Source organism: Dreissena polymorpha, chromosome 6, assembly GCF_020536995.1.
Source record: "Dreissena polymorpha isolate Duluth1 chromosome 6, UMN_Dpol_1.0, whole genome shotgun sequence".
Classification (NCBI taxonomy): Eukaryota; Metazoa; Mollusca; class Bivalvia; order Myida; family Dreissenidae; genus Dreissena; species Dreissena polymorpha.
This window is the reverse complement of record NC_068360.1, coordinates 105,121,445-105,130,461: the sequence shown is the minus strand read 5'-3', so window position 1 is coordinate 105,130,461 and position 9,017 is coordinate 105,121,445. Positions and strand designations below refer to the sequence as shown.

Genomic DNA, 9,017 nt, shown 5'->3' with positions numbered 1-9,017 from the left:
AAAGCCGTGTCTACTGCGTCCTCGCTACGTTGCTCACGTTTGCACTGCGTCTTGGCATATTTTTGAGGACATAGTGGGAACGTGGCCTAGTGTGAGGGGGGTATAGCGTGTTCTTCGGCTACCGGTTGTTGTTTTATTATTCAAATCATAAATTACCAGTCATATTCATGCATTTCAACATTAACGATAACAACTAATAAGAGCTGAAACAATATAGGTTTCTCTTGTAAGAGATGCATTAATAAACACACCAACGATATATCAAAAATTGCGGTCAGAAAAGGACGGTTTACGAAATTCAGCAAAAGTTTAGAAGATTAGTAAGTTATATATATATAAATCGAACCTGTTGTCAATAATGTTAAAACTCGGGCAATCAATGTTGATATAAAGATAACTGTCTTCCAAAAATAAAATAAAAATACAGAGACATGCAATCGCAGCGAATTTTCAAAACATGAACACGTTCAAATCGCTGTACATGGCTAGCCTACGATAGATAAACGTAGCTGTATCATAGCAGGAGTGTATCGCTGGTCCAAAAGTGTATCAATTGTTCACGCATTGAACATATTCGTTGGGTTGCGGGAATAATTTTCATAACTAAAACGAGACAATTTTGTTTTGTATTTTCATGTAACAAATCAATCATGTTGTACATCATCTCAAGTCATGTCATTCTGTTGATTATATCTTCCAGTGTCCATCCTTTCCAATGTATCTTATTGTTTATACGTGTAATGGATTTCTTTCTTGGCGTTTCCATTATCTGGTCCATTTGCCAATCATATTTCTGATCACATCATTTATTTTGATAATAAATTCTAAAAGACTGTACGCTATGTGTACCTAATTATGCGATCTGATTCGCATTAAAAAACGATTATTTCTAAATTCTATATCCTACCATTATGACCGTCAATAAAAATCAATAAAATAATTTAAATGTAAACAAAATGGATGAAGTTTGTGTTCACTTGCTGAACTGCATAGCAAAATAAAAAAAATTATGCAAAAAGAACCATCGCGATCAGTGAGTTGAAGGTTCGTGATCATTCACAAATAATTCGAATCCCGGTCCGTGCCAGGATGACAGTCCCACGAGGTTTCACGGCATGAATGACGTATGAACAGCGCATACAACGTGAGTAATCACACGATATGCGAAGAAATGACAACAGCCTTGCTCTGGGTAAAGTAGGCGTAATCTATGAGCCTTGATCTGATAAAACCGGGCTTACTGCATGTGCATAAAGTGTCGTCCAAGATTAGCCTGTGCAGTCCGCAAAGGCTAATCAGTGACGACACTTTCCTCCTAATCTTGATTTTCGGTAAGAAGGGACATCCTTGAAACTAAAAATACCATAGAGGTGGACTGCACAGGCTAATCTGGGACGACACTTTACGCACATGCATTAAGCCCATATTCTCAGAACGCGGTTTATATGTGCGTAAAATAACATCTCAGATTAGACTGTGAAATCAGCAGAGCTAATCAGGGACGACACTTTCCGCTTTATGGACTGTTTCGTTTAACGAAGTCTCTTCTAACCGAATATCACGGAAAATGTCGTCCCGGATTAGCCTGTGCAGACTTCCATTTGCGTAAGTCGTTTTTCGATGTGTTTTAGTGTTGAATTCATAATAATAATTTGCAATATTCCGTTTCCATTTAAGTGCGTGTCCTTTGATTTCAGGAATTCGTCAATTCATGTGTTATTGCTTTCACTGAAATTTGTGTAAATTATTGGCTAACATAGTCCTTTCTTGTTATAAAACAACATCAAACAAACCAACATATAACGTAGTCATATAGTTTCCATAAAAGTATGTTTAAAATCAAATTAGGAATTACACTGTTTACGGTCCATTAACTAAAGCCTTCCTTGATAAACTAACACACGTCTGTAAATCATTTCGGTTCTTTGTTCTCATATTAAATAATCATATTTGCCCGAGTTCATCATTTTATGTTGAATTTTTTATTACGAAGCACAAATGGTAACAATGTATATGATTGGATGCCAATAAATGTGTCAATAACATTGCTCAGAATGAAATAACACTATCACATAAGAGATACAGCCTTGAGTCGGTAGCAGTTAATTTGGAGAGAGTTAGGCTCAAGTTGCGATAATCTGAAAGACGTCATAGATTAAAACAATACGCGTCTCCTGTGAAGTTGATATGAACAGGTTTCATAAAAATACTCACATCACATACAACGGAACCGCGCTCGTGGAAAAGGGTTAATGCATGTGCGAATAGTGTCCCACAGGCTAATTCGGGTGGCCTCAATTTACTTAATATTTTTCTTATATAAGTCAATGCAAAAGCGTCAACTTTACGCCAAAATAAATGCAACATTTTGAACATACATAACCCAATAACCATAACTTTTCTGAGAGAAAATTCTTAACTGAATTGATTTAAACAATACAACGTATGTCGTGTACAAACCAATAAACAATCATAATGAACTGTTTTCTCACCATACTCTCCAAAAAAGTGGTATCCGCAAAACCGTCATGTTCCATCTCGAAGTCTCAAATCTAAAACATGACATTGATTTATTTATGCATACCAATTCCTTACCTAATAATAATAAAAGTTATAATGCGTAAGAAAAACAACAATAAATGTTTAAACCTTAACAATTTCTTTCATAGATGAACTTTGATTTTTTAGAGAGTACAGAAACGTGTATTATGTATACTTTTAAAAGAACGCCAAATCCAAACTCCCATCCAGTCTAGGTGGTACGTATCGTGCCAATTTAGCTTGTGCTCAAAGAAACCACATGAAGAGGAAACAGTGGACGTTGAGCCGTAATCATTTCAGCGTCCACAATACAATTAGTATGCATTTTCCGATGTTCTTAAATTCATTTTAACTTGAAACACGACGTTTTTTATTCTGCAGTTCGAGGGTAATAAACATTATTTATAGTACGAGATAAATTGCAAATATCAGATTTGTAATAACAGTTTCTATATCATCTTTATTTTTATAATACGTAATACCACTTCTATTTGTAATACCTTACTTGTGTAGATAAATAAATCACATATGTAGGGATAATGAAACTCCATAAATATTGCAAGGAGAGACTTTATTGTCCGCTATCCTTTTATTAAAGGAAAACGGCAAATTGTTTATACAGGGTTCAAGATCACGTGACTGCATGTGGTTTCTTCTTTTAACTTTACTGGGTGTAAAAACGACGGTACGTCGCACTTTATTTCAAATAACATTTTAAAACAATTTCTCTTAAGAATTTTACTAGTGCATAAAAGACAGATTTTTATGCTGCTTATGGCAATGTGAAATATAAAATAATTTCTTTATTTAATAATCTCGTTTTATTGTCCTAATTTCGATGTATACTACACGGTAATGCTTCACGCAACGTGAGATTGTGGCGCCGATTTTAGACGTATTCACGGATTCATTATTATACCTTAAGGTATCGATGCAAACAACAGTATTTGTGTAAACTAAATAGTTTTGTAAATGTATTTCAATAACTTGAGATATTTGCAAAAATAAAGTTCTTAACGGTGTGATTACATTCTGTCCAGCCCGTGTGTAAACCCATGAAATTGGTTCTGATTATTTACTATACGTATAGCAAAGAAATTCATGTAATGCAACACCCTATGTGTTCGTTTATACAATACAAATTGATAACGTTAAATTATATGATGACTGAGAATCAACAAATGACTCAGGAATATGTTTCTTGTATTTTAAACAATTCAAAACAGATAAAGTTCGATACTTTACTGATACGTTTACCAGACGTTCAAGACAAAATGTTCTCAATAGGTCAATTTATTAAATGGCAGCCTTATATTTATCTGGACTTCATGTTGGGCAAATCGATATAAAATGAAATTCAGATGCAATCCTATGTATACGATACTTATGTAATACACGTCATACATTTGCTTACATTGTGTCTTATACGATTTAGGCTTCAAAATATATTGTGGAAATTATAAAGTATACGTCAATATCTTTGTCTATGCTATAACGTCCATAAATATGATTTACTAGTCCGAAAACATTTTTTATATTGAACCTGATAATATATCTTTTGGGCAAGATTGGTAGGATGAAGGTTTTGGGTTTAATTTGAGGATACAAGCGTTATACATGTTTATCAATTGCTAGATTGTTAAGCCTTATCAAGACTAGACTGGCCTAAAAATCATCATCATCATCATCATCATCATCATCATCATTATCATCATCATCATCATCATCATCATCATCATCATCATCATCATCATCATCATCATCATCATCATCATCATCATCATCTTCTTCTTCTTCTTCTTCTTTTTCTTCTTCTTCTTCTTCATTTTCATCTTAATCTTCATCATTAACATCATCATTTTTATCATCATCATCAGCAGCAGCAGCAGTAGCAGTAGCATCATCAACAGCATCAGCAGCAGCATCTTCATCATTATCATCATCATCATGATCATTATCATCATCATCATCATCATCATCATCATCATCATCATCATCATCATCATCATCATCATCATCATCATCATCATCATCATCATCATCATCATCATCATCGTCACCATCATCATCATCATCATCTTCTTCTTCTTCTTCTTCTTCATTATCATCATCATCATCACCATCATCACCCCCACCACCACCACAACAATTATGATCATCGACGACATAATCGACATCAGTGACATCATCAATATCTTCAATATCATCATACAATTGTTTGTTTTTCTTTTTTAGTATTCGTTCGCATTAAACTCAAATTAAGAATACAACATTATCATGTTCAGTCATCGCGAGGTAAATATATGGTTTCGATCTCGTTTTATTTGTTATCTTTGAGATAACAGACGGAAGTTCGTGAATGTTATTTAAATTTTTTCGTTGTTATGATACCAAATGATTTGAAGATATCGTTCTGATTTAAGGTATTCTTAATGGGGACATATCTGTATCGCACTGTGACAGTTGTGTTTGTAATGTTCGATAAGATTGTAAGTGTATGTTTGTTTAGACATTTTGTGAAGGTTTATTTTATAGTTCATATACAACCTAGTAACAACTTGTGCTGAAATTTTATTTGATTTGGTAAGTCGAATTTCTGTTGTTGAATGTTTTGCATTTTCGCTTCAATGAACAGTAATACAGATGCTATGAATATAAGACTATCATTTGTACATGCTTTTAGTGCAAACCGATATTGTAAATATGTTTAGGTTATTTATAGCCTATTAGATGTAGCTTTCTAATGCGCCATACGGTGGTGAAATATTTGTTTATTGCTTGATGCATGAACAAATCTTAAAAGTTTATTATGCATAATCTCTTTTTCGTTTCCTGGTTACCGTGTCATAAATGATTACGATTTTTAATGGTATCGTAATCAATGTATCAATATTTGTGTAGAGGTTTACAGTTCTACATAAAAACATGGACGAAATTGTTAAAAGCCGTTTATATTATATAGGACTGCGGAAAGTATGGTGCATGTTTACCGAAGCATCAGTAACGCAGTTTGAAATTTTAACTTAATGTCATTTTCGAGAGACTTTAAAGCACACGAATTAAACAGCATGGCAAAAAGTGTGAATATCCAGTAAAAGAGAGTAACATAAAGAACAAGACAGTTGGACACACATCTCTCCTTGTTGAATTCTAATAACCTTAGTTTGTCATCAACAACTGGTTGTAAGCTCGTGCATGGAATCCCTTTTTGCACACTTAGGTCTCTTCATTGGCATGTGGTTTGAGACAGATATCAATATGCCGTCCACAACACCAATGACATTAGGCAGTCTGCATTTTCGGTAAATTCAGATTAACAAATTAACAATGCAGGATCAGTAATAACTTGATGAAATTAGTTATGTTTATTGCCACCTATTAACTGATAAAAGTATCAACATTTCAAGACATGTTACTTAATCATTAAAGACACTTCATTGTTTTCAGTCTTGGTAAATGTTTTGGTGGTTTAAATAATTTCGTTTTTGTAAAAAGAACCAAAAATATTCCCAATATATTTCATGTGCATTTCCCATGACGACATCCGAACATTTAAGAGCAAGCTCGCGATTGGCTTCGGGCAGAGTTGGAAGCAAGTCGTAGTTCTCGTGAGCTGCTTGAAGCCAATCTCGCGTTCGCTCGTTAAGGTTCGGATACCGTCGCAGGGAATTCACATGGAATATTTTGTGACACACACAATAAAAACAAGTATCTTGTACCCCGTTAAATCGTTGTTGAGAGAACACATCTAGCGTTGTAACTGTGGCTATTGGTTTAAGGAACACTTGTTTTTTTATTGGTGAACTTTACTTTGCGAAATATTGTACGAACTATCCGTCGATTGTGAGTATATATGTGGATTTAACTATGTGTGCTTTATGATCTCATCAATTAAATATTGTACCAAAAAAATGAGCAGTCAACAATTTAACAGTTTAACCATACGATACAAACTTGACATAAAATACTTAGAATTATCCGCAAAAATAAACAAAATAAAATAGAAAAAAAACTGGATTGATATTATTTCTTGTTTAAATTGACTGCACTGCAAATAAAGCAAATATAATACAAACTAAAACTTAGTAATATTTTCTATCCGATTGTTTGTGATTTTAAAATCCACAGACAGCCTTGACCGTCCATAATTTGTTGTTATGTATCCAAGCATAATATCATAACTGTTCAACAAAATGTTATTCAAACATTTATTTGATAACCATGCTTTGTTATACATACATAGACATTATGGTGTTCATAAAATTGTTCAAAATGTAAGGCAGAAAATACTAATATTTAATGGCTTGATAAAGAAGCGCTTTTCATATCCTAACTTTGAGATCTACTATCATTCAACTATGTGATTTTGTGGTAGAGTTTAGCCTCAGGATTTAAAACGAGTTCGGTGGCTTATGCGTCATGGATTGGGTAGCTTTCGGTATCGATCGCTTATGTGGGAGCGTTCTTTTATTCACCCTAAAGACACCAAGTACAGGTCCTACCCAGGAAACAAGTTGTCTCATTAAATGATCAATTACAGTAAAGCTGAATATTTAAAGCTGTTGATTATATCATAAACTATCATAATCAAAACAAAGTGATGTAACATATCAGTTTTGATTGACGGGATTATCAATGTTTACTTATGTAGAAGGACAACATACTTGTTTTCCATTATATTTATTTTTATAAATGCAGGTATCACGGTGTAAATGTATTATTTTAATGTTTTGCCAAACATTATCGCCTAGTTTAAAAGTATGTTGCAACTAAAGAACTATCCATTGTATAGCCAATACAACAATGTCGGGCGCCACTAAACAGAAACCTATTTAAAAGCAATTTATACGTCGCAATTTAAGAAATATACATTCAGATTGTAGCTGTAACGTAACGATTTGAATGCAAACAAACATAATTTTATGTCATTAGGATGTGTGTTAGTTATGTGAACATTCAAATAACAGATACAACAAACTTAGATAAATCGGTAATCATATCATCTTTTTTTTGCAGTCATCATCATTCCAAGCTGAGGCGCTAGTAAAAGCATGTAAATGATGTAAGTATAATAGTTCCATATATGAAAATTATATAGTAATGTTTGGCGATACAAAAACTTCCGATTTTGTATTTGCACGTAAAAAAAGAAATAGTAACACAATACGTAATACTTAAACACGGCCATCAGCTTAAAAGAATATTGACGCACACGCGTATGTATAAAGCGATGTTATCCTTTGAACAAGTGTGGTATCAAGGACTTTATAAACAATTCGATGCATTTATGAAAAAAATGTATTTAACACCATAGCATGCAGTTTGTTCGAAACAATTTCTTTTAAGTACATATAATATAATGCATTATCTATACAATTACATTATTTTGGTTTTGAAATATTTGTACCATTATGAGACAAGAACAATATACAGTCATTGTATTGATTACTCAAAAAACGAGAAATCATATTACCGGAAATGCATTTACTAATCAAGCTAGTCCCTACTGTATAAAATAGCACTGTCCGACTTATAATACTCACGAGATAGTGGTCAAGGTACTTATTGCTTTACTTACTAGTGGTTAGTTTATTCGGCGTAGCTGTTTAACGTCACTTTTGACCTTAGATGAAGTTCTTTCATGATTGGTCCCAAAGGAATAAATCCGAATTGTGCATTGGCTAATAATACAAAAATCACCGTAAACATTGGATGCACATCATTTGAACTGAATTATGAATATATTGTAAATTGCATGTAAATTACAATCAATTAAAAACTGTCATGATATGAAACATCGTCTAAACATTACATCGAAACGTTTCTCCTTAGGTAAGGAGGCAGTATAGCATTACTCAAATGTCACTACAATTAAAAGAAGCTATTGTTTACATGCCGTAGCGGTCACACTAAACACTACAAAAACAGGCTAGATTGCACTTTACCGGTACGCAGTTGTTTACCACAATCGACAAAGCGGAGGTTTGGGGGCGGTAACCCCCGATACTAAGGAAAGATTAGGTGTTGGAAATATATCTGTCTTATATTCTAACCCATATTTGTGTTTATTAGTGTAAATATGTTTCTTTGTACTTTGTTTTGTTCATTCGTTATATAATCTTCTGTCCTTCTGCAAAAATTCATATCACTATGATGCTTGCAATATTGAGCATTGTATGTTTACATTCTACTAACATCTTTATACATTATAACACATTATCTTTTCCAACATTTTTCATTGTTTCTCATTGGCGAATATGGTTTCTTTTCTATTGAAACCAATGCATTACTCGTTCGATAAAGAAAACCTAGTCATACTTGACAAAAACATACAATTTCCACCTCTTCTTGTTCTTTATTTCTTATTTGTTAATACACTAAAATATATTATCTTATAATCACTCGCTACACTACTTTCTTTTAAATACATGGTCGCATTATTATATCCTATCACTGGTCGAAAGCATTACAACATC

General features: G+C 33.2%; 1 protein-coding gene across 10 annotated transcripts in view; it reads left to right on the top strand.

Moving 5' to 3' along the window:
- The first annotated feature begins 4,968 nt into the window (after nucleotides 1–4,968).
- Nucleotides 4,969–9,017, top strand: part of LOC127835388 (uncharacterized) — a 34,071-nt gene continuing 30,022 nt past the window's right edge. For 7 of the 10 annotated variants that reach the window (XM_052361786.1, XM_052361785.1, XM_052361788.1 and 4 more), the window contains exons 1-2: nucleotides 4,983–5,124; nucleotides 7,558–7,603. The gene's annotated coding sequence lies outside the window, so the exon portion shown is untranslated. Of the gene's footprint in view, nucleotides 5,125–7,557; nucleotides 7,604–9,017 lie in introns of all 10 variants that reach the window. The other 3 variants (XM_052361791.1, XM_052361793.1, XM_052361792.1) reach the window with 3 other exon arrangements.